At 38.7% G+C, this 18,977-nt stretch overlaps 1 protein-coding gene across 6 annotated transcripts in view; it reads left to right on the top strand.

The window, feature by feature from the left end:
* Nucleotides 1-18,977, top strand: part of MRTFA (myocardin related transcription factor A) — a 194,242-nt gene that overhangs the window by 73,945 nt on the left and 101,320 nt on the right. For 4 of the 6 annotated variants that reach the window (XM_070600158.1, XM_070600154.1, XM_070600159.1 and 1 more), the window contains one exon: nt 9,798-10,059. The gene's annotated coding sequence lies outside the window, so the exon portion shown is untranslated. Of the gene's footprint in view, nt 1-5,811; nt 5,844-9,797; nt 10,060-18,977 lie in introns of those variants that run through there. The other 2 variants (XM_070600160.1, XM_070600156.1) reach the window with 1 other exon arrangement.

Genomic DNA, 18,977 nt, shown 5'->3' with positions numbered 1-18,977 from the left:
CCTCCCAATGAGATCTTTCTTGACTATTTAATTTAAATTAGCCACTCTGCCCCACACACATAATACTTAAAGTTATCTGAAATTATTGTATATTTATTTACTTTTATTTTTATGTCTCTCCTACTAGAATGTAAGCTCCATGAAAGCAGGGATATTTTCTGTCTGTTGCACTCCCAGTGCCCAGAACGGTGCCTGATCAATACATATTTGTTGTGTGAATTAATGGAAGTCAGGTCCACCCTACAAGATCTTCTTAGATGACGTAAGATTGAAAGGCAGTTTGTGTCACTCAGTTAAGGGAAGATGTTCCCATGAGTCCCCAACACCATTAGGTTATATTCTGAACTATGGATATCTGGCAGGAGCTTGATGAGAATGGTGTAGAGATAATCAATAGAAAAGTAATTGAGCCTGGGGATAAAATACATATTTTACTTTTCTTCTGTTTTTGTTTATTTCTGCAGCTTCCAGCTGGTAAGTTCATGTCCTTTTATATAAGCCCTAGCTTACTTGTGTCTTTAAGTTTGGGGACAGCTGGTTGCCCCTCAGCATTATAAAGTTACAGCTTTATTGAGCTTCTAAAATAGCGTGAGTAGAAAGTACAGATACGTAATTAAATACTCAGCTGTATATGATAATTTTAGGAGTAAGAGAGATGGTCTAAGACCCAAAGTAGGCGGTCTGAGACTAGGAATTCCTGAGTTATCAACAGAGTCAGGTTTGGTAGCAGTTTCTCATTCCCTTATATCTATACCTCTGCATCTTTTTCTTACTGTTGTTCTCTTCCTATTCTTGTACTCTTTTTGTTTCTATCATTCTACCTTCATTTCCATGTGTTCTTTCTTATGTACCTAATGGAAACTCAGATGACATTTCTGTTATTTGGCTTTGGCTCCTGGACCCAATATCCAAAATCAAATACATCATCCCCTCAGATAAAATTCCTTCTCCTTTCTTCCCTGTTTCTCTTAGCAGAATCACTGTGCTAGCAGTCACTCTGGCTTAAAACCATGGAGTCATTTTTGACATCTCTCTTTCCTTCATCCTCCACAACCAAACACAGACACATCCTATCACGTATAAATTCTGTCTCATTCATTCAACGTTAATTCAACAAAGATTTGCCTTCTTGCTCTGTGCGAGGTATGATTCTGTGCTATGTGGCAGTCCCCTTTCTACTTTTAACTACCCAAATTCAGGATCTCAACATGTTATACTTTGCCTAATGAATTAGTTTTGTAACTTTTTTCCCAACCTCATACTCCTTTTTTCTAATCCAGTATTTACTCCACTACCAGACTAAGTCTCTAAAACATGGTTTGGTCATGTCACTCTCTGCTTCCTAGAGCTAAACTCAGCTTGCTGTTCCAAGCACTTCTCATGTAACTTGTACTTTTTTTTTTTTTTTTTTTTAAGATTTTATTTTTTCCTTTTTCTCCCCAAAGCCCCCCGGTACATAGTTGTGTATTCTTCGTTGTGGGTTCTTCTAGTTGTGGCATGTGGGACGCTGCCTCAGCGTGGTCTGATGAGCAGTGCCATGTCCGCGCCCAGGATTCGAACTAACGAAACACTGGGCCGCCTGCAGCGGAGCGTGCGAACTTAACCACTTGGCCACGGGGCCAGCCCCCAAGCTTGTACTTTGAACCATGTGATCTGCCAAACTGGATTGCCCTTTTAGAACATACTCTGCATTTTCTTACATCCATGTTTTTGTTCATGCTATTCTGTCTCCTGGAAGAGTATAAGCTCCCTGAGGGCAGGAACTTTTGTTTTATTCACTGTAGTGTCTCCAGCACGCTGTCGATGAAAATAATCCATAACCAATCTATAAATGAAAATTTGGGTGAGTTTATTCTGAGCTAAAATATGAGGACCATGGCCCAAAGGAAGAAATGGCACCGAAGAAGTAGGGTGCACAGAGTGGTTATATACCCCCAAACAGGATGTTTCGCATGATTGAAATGTCCCTTTTACAATAGTCCCGAGACAGCGATTGGTGGACACAGCAGGTAGGTCTCCTGTCTCAGTGAACACAGCAGGGTGGCAGGTCTGTTGTCTTAAGCTGGGTGGTCACAGGTGAGCTGGGTGGTCAAAGGGGAGTGCAGCAATCAGTTCCTAGCCTAAGGAAAGATGCTTATCCTTAAGGAAATGCCAGTCTAGGGGAAGTTGCACCTTTATCTTAAGGCCATTTGTTTTTGCCATAGGAAATGTTTCAAGCAGATATACAATGCGTGCTCAATGGGCACGGTCAGGACCTTTTGGAAAAAAACAAAGTCAGGCCGAATTAGGTTTACACCAAATGGCTTCCTCATATACTCCAATATATCCCATTGCTTGCCATTTCTATTTGTCAACCCAGAACAATACCTTACATGTAGTCGGTACTCAATGCATATTTATTGAAAGAATGAATGGAAAATAAGTGAATTCTGTCAGTCTTATCCATTTTTTATGACTGTTCTCTAATATTATTTCCTTTCTTGGAAAGTCTTTTCTGATCTTCTATATGTTTCTATTTTAATGTAAATACCTACCTGTGACAGACCTTCTTCCCTCTTTTTTTCTGTATCAGTACTGACTTTGATTGTGTATGTGATATGGTTGCTGTGAAGTTAATATAATCAGTAAATTTTACAAATATTTATGGAGTCCCTATTGTGTCAAGTATTGTATCTAGGTATTTGAGTCAAAAAGACAGTAGAACAGAATTCCATTCCTCAATGAACTTATTTAGTGGAGGATCAATCCGTTATAATAGTAGTAAAAAGAAGCAGTGAGAAAAGCAAGCCTGGGATCTTCTGGAAGCACAGCCTGTTGGAAGGGGATGGATAATAGAGAGAAAGGAGTAGGCTGGAGAAGAGGGAATTCTAGGCAGTCACAGGTACAGAGCCGCGTAACAGGTGCATGTACATATGATTGGAGTAGAGGGTACGTAAAGGAGAGCGGTGAGAAATGAAGCCTGGTTCTGTTGTAATTGAAGAGGCGGTGTCATATTGTTACCATGATCTATTTTGTTGGGAGAAGAGGAGAAACTTGGATGGCTGATTCCCTGCAGAATGATCAGAAAGAGTTGAAAACCTAAAGTGAACAAAGGCCATAGATCCATGGAGCTTCCTGGGAAAGACTACTTGGGTGGTAAAATTTTTGTTACTTTCCAAATGTCTTCACATTTGGATAGTGAGGCTATATAAACAATTCTTGTTTGAAAATAATTTTTTCCTCAGAAATTGAAGGCATACTCTACTATCTCAGTTTCCAATATTGATGTTAAGAAGTCTGATGTCATTTATCATATCTCACAATTTTGTGGGTAAGGAATATGGGGAGGGCTTAGCTTGGGCATTCTTCTGCTTCACATGGTGTTGAGTCCACATGTTGGCATTCGGCAAGTGACTGGACTTGTCTCAAAGGTCCAAGAGTACACATGCCTGACACCTTGGTGGGGATGTCTGGAAGGCTAGTCTCAGCTGGATCCCTCTTCTTTTTGGTATAGTCTTGAGACCTCTTTTTATGGTCTCTGCAGCAGAGTAGTTGGACTTCTTATATGGGGACACAGGGCTGCAGGAGACCAAGGTAAAAGCTGCCATTCCTCTTAAAGTCTAGACTCGGAACTGTACTCCATTGGTCAAGGCAGTCACAGGCCAGCTCAGATTCAAGGGGAGGGAAAACAGACCTCACCTATCAGTGGGAGAAGTGTCGGAGAATTTGCAGCCATCTTTAATCTGCCACACCACTCTTCCATGTGCTTTCCATTGTTTTGAGGTAACTTTTATATTTTTTTTGTTTCTTATACTTCCTGGTTTTGGATGATTTCTAAGAGGAAGGAGGAACAGAAAGGCCTTTTCTTTGCTATCTCTAGAAGTCTGAGTAGTTCTTAAGACATCTGAAGATGATGGGTGGTAGTGACAGAGACAAGGGCAGCTAGTTAGCCAAGACTTGATGTTTTCCTCATCTTCTACTATAGGACCTAGGACAGTACCTAGTACATGATATAGTAGGCTCTCAAAAAATACTTGTTCCAAAATTCCTTCGTGTCAAATTTTATATTTATGTCTGCTTAGAGTTTTAAAGATTTTGGTTTATCTACTAAATTGAAGATAAATCAAGGAAAATAAAAGTAAAAATCTGTCCAGCTGAAAGAGAGTTCATTAATTGATTAAAAACAATTTTTGTACAGAGAAAACTTTTTTCAGAAGAACCATACTATTTGATTGTATGAAACTAACTCTTTGTCATGAGTCATAATAAAGAATCCTTCTAGTATATGCTTTTAGAGTTATCAGCTGTCTGCCTGAGCTCTTCCATTTCTCTAACACATTTTGTGCTGTTGCTTCTGGTTACATATGCCACTCGGCACCAGGAGAAGGCATGCAGCCCAAAAAGCGGGTGGAGTGGAGAAAAGATGAGGCGGAATCAGACCAGCAAGAGAGGGAAACAGATGGGTTGTGGGAGATGACCCTGCCCCCATGTTGTTTTTGTTCTGGCTGCTACTGATCATATGCAAATTAGCAGCCAAGAAATTGGAGTTGGTGATCTTATGATGACCCTGCCCCCATGTTGTTTTTGTTCTGGCTGCTACTGATCATATGCAAATTAGCAGCCAAGAAATTGGAGTTGGTGATCTTATGATGAAAACAAAAGTTTGATCTTGGACTCAGTCGAGTTATAAATTTACAACACTAAAACATTACGCAGATTTTTTCTTTTCATTATTTTTTAATTACTTTCCTTTGAGACATTTCAGAAAGTATTTTGAAACTTTTTAATTTTTCTAATTACTATGATACAGATAATCTGAGATATTACTTTTTAGGTTTTCGTTTTCATGCAAGTTTTACAGTAAGTAAAATTTTCGGGGTATTCAGGAATTGGTAAAGGAGACTTAATCCATGATGGCAGTATTTCAGCATTTTTGCATCTTATCTCTAGTTTGTCGGAGTTTACCAGGACTTCCTTCTGTGGGCTATTTAAAAATGAGTAGGGGGCCGACCTGGTGGCATGGTGGTTAAGTTCACGTGCTCCGCTTCAGTGGCCAGGGGTTTGCAGGTTCGGATCCTGGGCACTGCTAGTACCTAGCACTGCTCATCTAGCCATGCTGTGGTGGCATCCCACATAAAATAGAGGAAGATTGGCACAGATGTTATAGCTCAGGGACAATCTTCCTCTCACACACACACAGAAATGAGTAGAAAGTAGTGTGTTTGCTAGAGAAAGAAATCTTCTCAATGTATATATTTTATGCTAAATATTCTCTTCTTTTGTCAGTGCTTGTACTTGACTTTTGTTTGGCTTATTTTCTAAGTTCAAGATTAAGGAAACCTTGCTTTATCTCTTACCAAGTCTTCACTTGGTTCTATAGAGGAATCTTATCTTTTAAAAAAATATTTTAAGAATGTTATCAAAACATACACAGATGTAGAGAGAATAATAGTATAATGAATCTCTGTATATCCAATACTCAGCTTCAACAGTTATCAATATTCTCCCACTCTTGTTTCATCTATGCCCCACTTCCCCCATGATTTTTGTGGAAGAATTTAATTGTAATACAGTTTAATACTAGCATTTTTAAAGGATATATTCTGAAACGTTTTCAATATCTCTGAATTAACAAATACCAGCATAGCGTATAATTTACTTAATAAAAATATGCGGTAAAGTATATACATAAAAATTTTAAGTGATCTCTTCAAGCCCTTAACGATCCTGTAAATCTGGAACTTAATCAGTTACTAAGCTATTAAAATAAAATCTGTGAAACACTCACTAAAACAGATTTTCAAATTGTTTGTTCTTTCATTCCAGGCAGTGGCAGGCACAATCATGGTCCAAGTCACTACACGGTTTGCTACTCCTTTCTTTAATCTATTGAAATTGTATATGTTCTAAGAAACATGACTTTTTAAACTTCTTTATTTTCTCTTCATGCCTAGCACTAGACTTGGGTTGACTTTCTTTGGGGGCCCATTTTCCACAGTTTCTTTAAAAAAAAAAAATCATTTTCTAGAAGTACTGGTTATGTGCGTGTTAAGTGCTTACCAGAATTACAGACCTGCAGTTTAACTTCATGGTTCATTAGAAAAATCATGATATCATGTGATGGATTTTTATTGTCTCTTGGGAGCAGAAACACATGTGAAAGTTGGGTCTCTGAATCTCAGCAATAATAATAATTATCTAATTCAAAATAATAGGAAGGTTGTTCTGAATTGTGAAAGTTAAAGAACATTTAAAGAATAGTTAATTTATTCTTTCAAGCTCGGTGAATAATATGAGTTAGCTTAGTAAATTATTTTTTTAGGCAGAGATCTTGCCAGGCCATTTAAAATTATCGTGGTAAAAATATATAACGTTAAATTTACCATCTTAACCATTTTTAAGTGTGCAGCTCAGTAGTGTTAAGTTTGTTCACATTGTTGTACAACAGATCTCTAGAACTTTTTCATCTTGCAAAACTAAAAGTCTATACCCAGTAAACGCTATTGCCAGGCCTTTTTAGTGAAACAGTAATTGATTTGAAATGAGAAATATTCATTTACATATTAACATTGACTGTGTTAATCTGTTTTGTAAAGAATTATACATTATGAAGGAATATTTTAATTTTTCTCTTAATCTGGTAAACACTATAAAATTGCTGGCACTCTTTTATTCTACCACCCCTCCCCCAAGTAGCATAAAATTTTACTTAATCTCAGGCTCAGTTATAGTATGACGGATATTAGTTAAGTCTGAAATAATGGGATTTTGCTGTTTGATTAAGAACTTTTTATGTGAAACTGATTCTAGGCCAGCAGTTTAACTGGAGTACTTAAATGGAATGAGGCTTGCTCGTTCCTGTATTTGACTGCCAAATATTGTTCTTAGTGCTACTGTATCTTTCTTGCAGTCTTCTTTATATCATTCAGATTTTTCTCAAGACCTGCCTGTGTTGGTCCTCAGATTATTTTTAGGTATCTTTCATTTGCTTCTTTCTTTGTTCAGACAACAAGTATTTATTGAGTGCCTGTTAATATGCAAATATATTTGCAGTGTCTATCTACTGCATACACAGTTGTTACCATCTCAGTTAAATTTCTCAATTTTCTCATGAGAGGTATGAAATCGTATAATCCATAATAATGTAACACCTGGTTTTTTAGTTTAATGAGGCATAATTGATGTATAGCACTGTATAATTTTGAGGTGTGCAGCATAATATGAAATGATTACATATAGTGTGAAATGCTTACCACAATAAGGTTAGTTAACATGCATCATCTCATATAGATTAAAAAAGAGAAAAAAAATTTTTTCCTTGTGATGAAAATTCTTAGGATTTACTCACTTAACAACTTCAAATATTCTGTACAGCAGTTTTAACTATAGTCATCATGTTGTACATTACATCCCCAGTACTTATTTATCTTATAACTAAAAGTTTGTGCCTTTTGACTACCTTCATCCAATTCCCTCACCCTCAGTCCCCACCTCTGGTAACCACAAATCTGATCTCTTTTTCCCTAAGTTTTGTTTTCTGGTTTTTTTTTTTTAGATTCCCCATGTAAGTGAGATCATACAGTATTTACCTTTCTCTGTCTGACTTATTTCACTTAGCATAATGCCCTCAAGGTCCATCCATGTTGTCGCAAATGGCAGAATTTCCTTCTTTTTTATGGCTGAAAGATATTCTGTTGTGTATTAACAACTGTTTATCAGAAACCTGTTACTGTTACTAGGTCTTGGGACTGAAGTTTTGATCCTATCCTCCTCCTACTTTTCTTTAGGACTCACTGAAGAGATTTTGTTTTTTTTTTTTTAAAAACACACACCTCAGTGCCATCATCTGTGTGTACATTTGTGCATGTGTGTGTGTAGGCATGCACATATGTATCAGGGTGGGGAAGGGTGTTGACAATTGCTTTCCTAAGGAGTTTTGGTTTCAAAGGATCCTTGAATATCATAAAATTAAATCTTTTTAGTCTGAAAAGGATGCTGTTAAGGAAAACAAAACATGCTCTTTCAGGGTCAGTGGCAAAGAATACTGAGCCAGATGGATTAATCCTGTGTAACAGTTGTTTTCTCCCAATACACACAGAGACATGGCTTAAATGATGGTAAGTCATAGACAAGATGGGAAAAAAATTCTTTGAAGGTTAGATTCTAGATTTTCTTAGTAAACATTTGTTGTTTTGTAGTTCCTAAAATTGTTCAAACTCTTAAAAAATCCTCTTCCTAATGTTTGCCCATAGTTAGAATATTGAGTTCTTAATATTTTTTTTCTTTAGAACTTGCCTCACTGAAGTCTTCTTCCAGCTTTTTTGGAGTAGGGAGCCCTTCTCATTGTCACCGTCTCATCTTAATTGCTCTTATCTGGGTCTTCTCCAGTTCATTTTGTATTTTGTGATATAGATCAACCAGAACTACAAGCAAGGCTATAATGAGCACTCTGTAGCCTTACATGAAGGTAGAATGTGATGGCCTTTCTAGTGTTCAATGCTTTCTTCATTTTGTAGCTTTCCAATAGTTTGTGGGTTTCTTCATCTGAAGCAAATTAGACTAAAGGCCTCACTAAAATCTTCAGGGAGCTCCTAGGTCCCTGTTCTAGATTAAGACCTATAGCCTTTTCATTATAAAAACAATATACATGTTTTAGAGAAAATCTGGAAACTAAATAAAATAAAAAGAGGAAAAATTTTCATGGTCTAATCAAACAGAACCCATTTTGTGTTTTGGTATACTTATAGTCTTTTCTTCTCTGTATAATTTTATATATGAGTATGCATCTTTATATCTCTTTTCTTAAACTTAACTTTAGATAAACATTTTCCACATTTTAAGTGCTTTATAAAAATTATTCTTGGGGCCAGCCTGGTGGTGCAGCGGTTAAGTGCGCACATTCTGCTTCTCTGTGGCCCGGGGTTAGCTGGTTCAGATCCCGGGTGCAGACGTGGCACCGCTTGGCAAAAGCCATGGTGTGGTAGGCGTCCCATGTATAAAGTAGAGGAAGATGGGCACAGATGTTAGCTCAGGTCTTCCTCAGCAAAAAGAAGAGGATTGGCAGTAGTTAGCTCAGGGCTAATCTTCCTCAAAAAAAAAAAAAAAATTATTCTTAATAACTGATAGGATTTTGTGAATGAATATCTTCTTAATTCACGTAACCATTAATTCCCATGTTGTTGAAAAGACTTTCGTGTTATATGTATTTGTCATTTTTAAAGATCTTGTTCTTCCTCATGTTGCCAGGTGTTTTGTTTTTAATGTCCATTCCCGGATACTATGATTAAATATTTATGTAGGTTAGAATATTTGGGCTAATATCTATCATCAAACAGACATCTCAATATTTATATTTCTTTGTGGAATCTAATGACTTGGGAGTTGTTTTCTTGAAGAAATGTTCTCCCTCAGATTATGTTGGTACAATATGATACTTTAATACCTTGTGGATACTTATTAAGTATTATTTCTCAAGATAACTTTCACTTAGTAGTTGGAATGTAACATTTATCTCATAGCTGTTTCTTGTTGGCCGCTGTTTTCTTTTATCCCATTATACGTGTGTGCTGCCTTTATTTTTACTGTGTTTTGTCCTGAGTGATGTGGATGAGGACAGTAGCAGACTTGAAATCTCATGTACTCTGTGAGCATAATAAATATTAATTTAATAATGATACTAGCTTACTTTACAAAAAGCTTTTAAGAGTAATGGTAGCTTGCCAGTAATATAATTTATAATATTAGTATTCAGCATATACTCAGTGGAATAGTCTCTTTACAGTGACATCTAAACTTTTTGTTTCTCCTTCCATTTTCAGGTTGCCATCACGAAAGCCAAAGTGGATTTCTCCAGTGTGGTGTGCCTGCCCCCTTCCGTCATTGCTGTGAATGGGCTGGACGGAGGAGGGGCTGGCGAAAATGAGGATGAACCAGTGCTGGTGTCCCTGTCTGCGGCACCTAGCCCCCAGAGTGAAGCTGTTGCCAATGAACTGCAGGAGCTCTCCTTGCAGCCCGAGCTGACCCTAGGCCTTCACCCCGGCAGGAATCCCAATTTGCCTCCGCTTAGTGAGCGTAAGAATGGTGAGTAGATAGGCAATTATTGCATTGCCTGCTTTGAACCACGGTCTTCATGTTAACAGTGTTACAGTCCTTACTTTATTTTTTGTCTCTTGAAAGTTTCTTACAATCTTACTATTTCTTGTGAAACAGAGAAATAGTAAGTTAGGTGATCATTGTAAACTCGTTTCCTGCCTGGGTTATTATAATTGCTTTCTAATTTGTCTTCCTACTTCTCTACTTCTGCCTCCCTACCCCTTCCATAAGTTCACTAATTCAGCAAATATTTATTGAATATCAACTGTATTATAAAGTGTTCTAAGATTAGGTAGTGGTAAACAAGCCTCTGTCATTAGGAAACTTAGCATATCTGATACCTTGTCAGAGTAATCTTCTAGAACTCCCTAGCTTAATACTTTTCAGTGAGTGCCCCATGGGTTAAAAACAAAAACAAAATAAATTTCCAGACATGTTTTATAAGGCTTGTTTTACAAGATCTGGTCTCTTTCTGTTTTTTTAGCTTCTTCTCTTATCGTTACCCCATTCCTAGTCTTTTATCCAGCTTGTTAACTGTTTTTAGTACTCTTTACAAACCATGTACTATTACTTCAAACTTTTGTTAATTAAAAAAAATTTATAATTTGTTATGAAATATTTAAAATTTCAGAAATGGTACGAAGAACAATGTAGCAAATACGTAGGTACTCATGTACCACTTGACTTGTGTATTCCCCATCCATCCTCAGAGGTAACTACTACCCTGAATTTGGTATTTCACTGCCAAATATCTCTGGGTTTTTCTTTTTACATATGAATGTATTCTTAGGCAATACATATTGTTGTTTATCATTTTCTAAACCCATATGTTCATATATATAATATATGTATTAATTGGAGAAAGAGTACTCAAAGAGAACTTGGTATTTTACACACAAAGTAAATTGTATGTATTCTTCAACTTGTTTCCATTGTTCAATATTTATTTTCCCTGTGAGTTATTAAAGATATTCTATAATTTCATCTAATCTAAGCTATGAATAACCATTTATTGAATTAGTCCTACTTTTCCCAACTAATCTTTTTTTTTTTTTTAAGAGTTTATTTTTCCTTTTTCTCCCCAAAGCCCCTCGGTACATAGTTGTGTATTTTTAGTTGTGGGTCCTTCTAGTTGTGGCATGTGGGATGCCGCCCCAGCATGGCCTGATGAGTGGTGCCATGTCTGTGCCCAGGACCCGAACTGGCGAAACCCTGGGCCGCTGAAGTGGAGTGCATGAATTTAACCACTCGGCCATGGGGCCGGCCCCACTGCTAGTCTTTAACGCCAGCCTTATTCTGTTTCTCTGTGTGCAGGAGTTAGTTGTTAGGCTCTTTGTTCTGTTTCACTGGTCTCTCTATTTATCTCTGTGTCATACTACATCTTAGTTACTATTGCTGAATAAGTGGTCTTGCTGTCTGTTAGGATGAGTCTCTCCTTGCCTTTTTCTTCTTCGAAGTTATTTTGGCCATTCTTGCCGTTTTAATTTTCCCTAAGTTTAGAATCAGCTTGTGAAGTTCTGTGAAAAAAACCTGTTGGATTTTTTTCTCCAATGTTTTATTATGAAAAATTTCAAACGTATAATGAAGTAGAAAGAGTTTTACACAGAACACCTTTATGTCCACTTCTTAGATTCTACTGTTAATATTTTATAATACTGGCTTTATAAAATATCTATCCATCTCTCTGTCCATCAGTCCCTCTTATTTTTTAGATGTATTTCTAAGTAAATTGCAGACACCAGTACACTTCCATTTGATTGAAGTATAACTAATACAGAAGAACACGCACGTTCTAGGTGTCCTTGTTGTTGAGTTATCACAGAGTGAATACACCTGTGTGCGATTACTACTTGGTGAAGAAGTGAAACATTACCAGCACCCTACAACCAGCTCTTGTGGTTCTTCCCAGTCAGTACTCCCTGCCCAAAGGAAGCTACCAGCCTGACTTCTAACACCGTAGGTTAGCTTTGGTGGTTTCTAAACTTTATGTAAATGGAATCATACTGTATGTATTCTGTTGGTGGCTTCTTTTATGTTACTGAAATTTATTTGTGTTGAATTGTGTGGTGTGGTTTATTTTCGTTGTTATATAATCAGTCCATTTTTATGAATATACTGCAATTCATCCATTTTACTTTTAATGGATATTTGGGTTGTTTTAGTTTGGGACTGTTATGAATCATGCTGCTGTGAAGTTCTCATACCTGTCTTTTGGTATACTTGTTGGGATTCTAATTTGAAATATATTATTTATAGGTTAATGAGAATACACATTCTTTTGTTTGTTTGTTTTTGAGGCAGGTTAGTCCTGAGCTAACATCTATCACCAGCACTCCTCTTTTTGCTGAGGAAGATTGGCCCTGACCTAATATCCGTGCCCATCTTCCTCTATTTTATATGTGGGGCACCTGCCACAGCATGGCGTGATAAGCGGTGCATAGGCCTGCACTGGGGATCCGAACTGGGGAACCCTGGGCTGCTGAAGTGGAGCTTGCAAACTTAACTGCTATGCCACTGGGCAGCCTCATAAGTGATATATTTTTATGAAGTATTTTCTGACTGCTGTTTGATGCTGGGGGGATAGAAACACCAAACCTTTTCAAAACTCCTGTGGCTTTTCTACATCTGTTCCCTCTGCTTGGGATACCCTATTCCCCCACTCTTCTTGCTGATAACTCTTTACTCGTCCTTTAGTATTCTGTTCAGACATCACTCCCTTTGAGAGGCCTGTCTTAACTCATATTCAGTGTTAAGTGTCCCTGTTTTGGTTTGCCCAACTTCCCTTTGTCATCGTACTTCATCGCCCTGTATTGTCATTGGAATTCTCCACTCAGCAACATGAGTGAGGCTTTGAAAACTGAAATCAGACATTGTTACACTCCTCTCAGAACGCTTCAGTGTCTTCCCATGAGGCTTATGATGTAATCATAGTTCTTAGGATGTGGCCCTGGTATCCTCTCTTACCTGATTTCTCATCTCTGTCCCCTAGCTCATTCTGCTCTGCTCCAGCCACACTGACTTTCTTGCTGTTTCTTCAACACTCCTGTCCCAGGGTCTTGATACTTGCTGTGTCTTCATTGAAGTTCCTCCACAAATGTCATTCCATTGAGGAGGCCTTCCCTGCCTATTTTATCTAAAATAGCACCTCCCATTACTCTTTATCCTGCTTTGTTTTTCTTCCAAGCACTTATTGTGATCCCTGTGTGTGTGTGTGTATATGATCTGTGTATGTGTATGTATGTATATATGTGTGTGTATATATATTTGTGTGTGTGTGTGTGTTTATTGTCTGTATTCTCCCCTTTTATATTTTTTTTTGAGGAAGATTAGCCCTGAGCTAACTACTGCCAATCCTCCTCTTTTTGCTGAGGAAGACTGGCCCTGAGCTAACATCCATGCCCATCTTCCTCTACTTTATATGTGGGACACCTACCACAGCATGGCTTTTGCCAAGTGGTGCCATGTCCGCACCAGGATCCGAACCGGCAAACCCTGGGCCGCAGAGAAGTGGAACGTGTGCACTTAACCGCTGCACCACTGGGCCGGCCCCTGTGTTTCCCCCTTTTCATAGTATGTTTCGTGAGCCTGGTAACTTTATTTTGTTCATGGGTGTATATCTGACTCCTGGCTCATTAGTGGGCACCCAATAAATATTTGTTGAATGGATAGCTGAATGGTTTACTTGTTTCTTCCAATAGAAGTAAGAACTCTATCTTTACATCCATAGTGGGAAATGTAATGGAAACTCAAGTGAATTTTATTTTGGGAAGTAATGGACGCTCAAGCTTTTTTTGTGTGTTCTTTCCCCATTTCTAATTCTACTTTTTTCCTCCAGAATGGCAGAGACTTAAGCTTATTTTTATGCTAAGGGGAAAGAGTCCAGAGGGAAAAAGTGAAGACAGAAAAAGAGAAAGGATAACTGATGGAGCAAGGTTCCTGCGGAGATGTGAGAGGATGGAATCTAAAGGGATTGGCTCTGCCTTGAGGAGGAGGAAGGCCTGGCGTTCCTCTGGGATAGAAGGCATGGCAGTGAAGGTGATGACAGACAGCAAACAACAAACCTCTAATATCCTGGGCAGGAAGTGGAGGAAATCGGTGCTGCCAGCTGTGATGGTCTCAGTGGAGTAGAGGGCACCGGTGCTGTTGGGGCAGAGGTGTGGTGGATCATCTATCTGTATCGACTCTTTGGCGCGTAAATCAACTGAATTTTTCCCCATTTTTTTTTTTTTAAAGATTTTATTTTTTCCTTTTTCTCCCCAAAGCCCCCTGGTACATAGTTGTATATTCTTGGTTGTGGGTCCTGGTTGTGGCATGTGGGATGCTGCCTCAGCGTGGTTTGATGAGCAGTGCCATGTCCGCGCCCAGGATTCAAACCAACGAAACACTGGGCCGCCTGCAGCGGAGCGCGTGAACTTAACCACTCGGCCACGGGGCCAGCCCCTGAATTTTTCCCCATTTGACCAACCACTATAACACTCCCTTTGTAGTCAAGCTCCTGAAAGAGTAGTTTACAGTCACTGTCTCTGCTTTCTTTCCCACATTTCAGGGACTTCACTGCATTCTGTCTTCTGTCCCTCCTCTCGTCAGAAACCGCCATTACTGAAGTCATTATTAGTGTTCTTTTTGTTTTAGAGCAAATAGGCACTGTTTATCCTGTTTGACCTCTCTGCAGCATTTGATATGGTTGGCCACTCCCTCCAACCTGAACTTTTCCTCGGCTAACATCTGTGACCTTACTCTTTCCTGGCTTTTTAAACTCTACCTTTCCAGCCACTCCCTTTTCTGCTCAGACCTTTTGTTCTCTTTCTCTCCCTTCCTCTTAAATTTTGTCACTCCCCAGTGTTCAGCTCTAGGGCTTCTTTAATTCTTACTCTATATCTTTACCTTTAATGATCTCCCCCAGAACATTGGCTTTAACCACTACCTTATGCTATTGATTCCGTTTCCTATCTCCAGGCCAAGTCTCTCCGCCGAGCTCCAGACTCACATTGCTTGGCTGTCTGTTGAAAACTTCACTGGATCTGCCACCGACTCAGTATGTTCAGAGTTAAACTCATCATCTTACCTGTAGTTGCAACTGAATATTCCATTATAGGAATTGACACCACTCTCCACCCAGATGTTCAAACTTGGGGGTGGTTTTGTTTTGTTTTCTTCCTAAATGAAAACTTTAAGAACTTTATTTATTTATTTATTTTTTTAAAGATTGGCGCCTGAGCTAACAACTGTGGCCAGTCTTTTTTTTTTTTTCCTGCTTTATCTCCCCAAATCCCCCCCGGTGCATAGTTGTATATCTTAGTTGCAGGGTTGCAGGTCCTTCTAGTTGTGGCGTATGGGATGCTGCCTCAATGTGGCCTGATGAGCAGTGCCATGTCCGCGCCCAGGATCCGAACCCTGGGTCGCTGCAGCGGAGCGCGCGAACTTAACCACTCGGCCACGGGGCCGGCCCCAAGAGCTTTATTTGTTTTATCATCGGATAAAGAGTAGGAAAAAAGAGAATAAAAATTCCCTCATAATTACACAGTTCAGTGATAGTGGCAGCAGTTAATATGTTTTCTATCAGTTTTTGTTTGTTCATTTGTTTACTTTACACACGTGTAGTCTGTAGAAATTGTTTTCATGTAATATTATTTCGTGAGATTTTCCTGTATCATTAAACAGTAGTAGAAAATATTTTTTCTCTGCTTGACCTTTGAATTGTGTACATACACCATTTAGCCAGTCTCCTATTATGAAACCCTCACATTGTTTTAATTTTTTTATGTAATGAATAATACTGCAGTAAACATCTTGGTACATAAATCTTGGTGCACCTAACTGTCAGACAAACTCCCAGAACTAGATGAGAAGATGGATATAAAGAAGATTCCCCCTACAGATTGCAAAAGTAACATGTTTGTGTATGAAATTTTTAATTTTTTTAAGTCAGTATTTCCAAATTACTCTCCAAAAAGATTATAACATACTATTTTTGGAAGTAATTTTTTATTCCATCTCCCTTTTACTCCTTCCATCTTTCTTTCCAGTTGTCAGTCACTAATTTTTGTAGCAGTGTTCATATCTATCGAATTCATTCTTTTCTTGCCATCTTTACAGCTGCCACTTAGTTCAGATTCTTAGTAATATCTTACTTAGATTACTGCAATCAGGGCCTTCTAACTGGTGCCCCATTGTTTCTAACCTTGTCCCTGTGGCCACTGGGATGATATCTCTAAACCGTAAATGAGGTTTCTGCTGTCCTGCTTGAAATCACCTCGTGGTTCCCCATTTCCTCTGGGATAAAGCGAAGGCTCCTCAGCATGGCAAACCAGGTCCTTCATAGCCAGCTTATGCCCCATCCCTCACCTTTTCCTACTCACACTAAATGATTTGGGATTTCCCATAAGAGACACACTTTCACATCTCAGTTCCACTTTATGTCCTGTTCTTTCTTCCTGGAATGACCTTCTTCTTCCTCTTCTGGCTAACATTTCTATCTAGTGAAGAATTGGGGTGCCGGCCCAGTGGCCTAGCAGTTGGGGTTACACCCTCTGCTTTGGTGGCCCAGGGTTCTCCAGTTCAGATCCCGGGTGCGGACCTGGCACCACTTATCAAGCCATGCTGTGGCAGGTGTCCCGCATATAAAATGGAGGAAGATGGGCACAGATGTTAGCTTAGAGCCAATCTTCCTTAGCAAAAAGAGGAAGATTGGCAGTGGCTGTTAGCTCAGGGCCAGTCTTCCTCAAAAAAAAAAAAAAAAAAAAACAAATCAGGAGAAGATGCTTCTTCCTTCAGAACTTCTTCCTCAGACTCCCAGCTTGGCTTAGGAGTTTGCTCTTTCACTGTTTTTCTGAAGTACCCTGTGATAATTATCTACTTATTTGTTATTATATTTGACAAATGACAAGCTTTGTGAAGGCAGGGATTGTGTCTGTCTTATTTATGTGGTATCCTTAGTGCCTAGCGAAAAACTTTTGTGGGCTAATGAATCAACTAGGGTGCTTGTTAAAGGCAGATTCTGATTCTGTAGATCTGGGTGAGGCCTGAGGTTCTGCATTTCTAACCAGCATCCAGGTGATGCCAGTACTTTTGGTCTGAGGACTACACTTTGAGTAGCAAGGTCTTAGAATCAAGTGTTTGATAAATGTTTGCTTGAATGTATGGGCAAATGAATGAATGATGAAACTGAACTATTAACTCACTGAAATAGTGACTTCTTAGATTTAAGCAATTAAGAAAAGAAAATGATCGTTGACTCTGTTGCTGGCCAGAAAAAAGAAAAAGCCTTGTTTAATTCAGGATTTAGATTATTTGGAAGGAAGGCTTTCTGAGTCCAGCCCTGCATAGGTGAAGTATTTTATTCTCTTTTTTAGTGATAGCATATTTAGACCAGAAGTTTTAGCTATTTTTTTAAGTTGAAGATCTCTATAAATTTGAAATTTCATATGTAAGCCCAATGTGTAAAACAGTTGCTTTGGTTGAATGAAACCTGAATGGAGGAGCCAGACCCCCACTTGCTTGGCATTCTTCCTGCCCCTCAGGTAGCTTTCGAAAGAGCACAAGTTGAAAACTTCTGATCCAGATGATCTGTCTCCTTGAGTTTGAGCTGTGTCTGCGCCAACCTTTTCAGTTGCTAGGATGGTTTCCTAACTGCCAGGAGCTCCAAACTGATTAATTGTGATTATGCTTATAAGGGAATATGGATGCTTGAAACCAACAGACAACATAATTATCATTTTGCCTGGAGAAGAGAAACCCAAGAAAATGAAATTGTGTTCAACGTTAGAAAGGAAACAGGGATGAAATACTGGTATTAGAACACTGCTGAAAGCAGGGAGAGGGGCTTAATAAAGAAATACTTTATAAGAAGTTTAGTGACGACAGAAAAATGCCTTATATGATAGAGTGTATGCCAGCGACCAGACATACTAATTGCTTAGCAAAAATCACTAAAGTAACTGTCAAAATTAGATTCTGTTATTATAGAGAGAAGATAGGAAATACTATCAGGTTAGGAGGACTAGAAAGTTGCCAAGCACTGTTTCCCTGATGAGACACGTTTATTTTCTTTTTTATTCCAGCAGCCGTCAGGTGAATGTCTGCACGGGGCAATACTGTTAGTGTCTAGTTGCAGGGTTTTCCTGGCCATAATAGGGTCTTCTATTTGTACTGTAATGCTGCTTCTTGTCAATGGGGGAAAGAGGCTGGATTTACCGCTAAGAAAATAATTGTTCTATTTTATGCTAGGTCTTCTTTGCATGATTATTTATAGAGAGGTAAAGATAAAAGCAGAAATGGAAAATCCCAGAGAAGATTGTGAAATTGGAAAGAGTAGAGTTCTAGAGCAGAGTAGTCCTAGAGTTAGAGGAGGTCATTTTTCATAAAAGGTGTACTGTGTGTTAAAATGGTGGAGTGAGAAATTTACTTCGTCAGATCTGTTTCATTTAGAAACATATCTTATATAGAAATTCAGTGATTTAGCAAGGGTCTGTGGGGCAGTAGGCAGCCAAGGTCTTCATACCTCTATTTCCTAAACAAAGGATGTTGGAGCGCTATTGGGAGGAGAGGCCTTTCGTTAACCCTAATTGGAAAAAGTTGGTAGAGAAGTTTCAAGGTGGATTTTTAATTATTATTCCTCTGTCTTCTTCTAGGCTGAGCACTTAGGTCTAAAAGATAGAATTGGTCTACCTGTGGATCCTGTCCAGCCTGGGCTTGGAGAAGCCTGGAAAAACCTCTCTAATGATCTAACCCCATCCTCTTTGGCTCCAGCTAAAGGAGTTCTGGCACACATGGAATGGATGTATCATAATGGAAAATTTAAGTTTCACTTTGCTTCTTCCTTTAATGATGTAGTGCTCTTTGGCTGTCTTTTCCTTACATATCCATCCCTTCTTCATATTAATCTGATATCAGTCTTTTAAGTATGA

The sequence above is a fragment of the Equus przewalskii genome, chromosome 29 (assembly GCF_037783145.1).
Source record: "Equus przewalskii isolate Varuska chromosome 29, EquPr2, whole genome shotgun sequence".
Taxonomy (NCBI): domain Eukaryota; kingdom Metazoa; phylum Chordata; class Mammalia; order Perissodactyla; family Equidae; genus Equus; species Equus przewalskii.
Note: the sequence above shows the minus strand (reverse complement) of the source record. Positions and strands in the feature narration are given on the sequence as shown.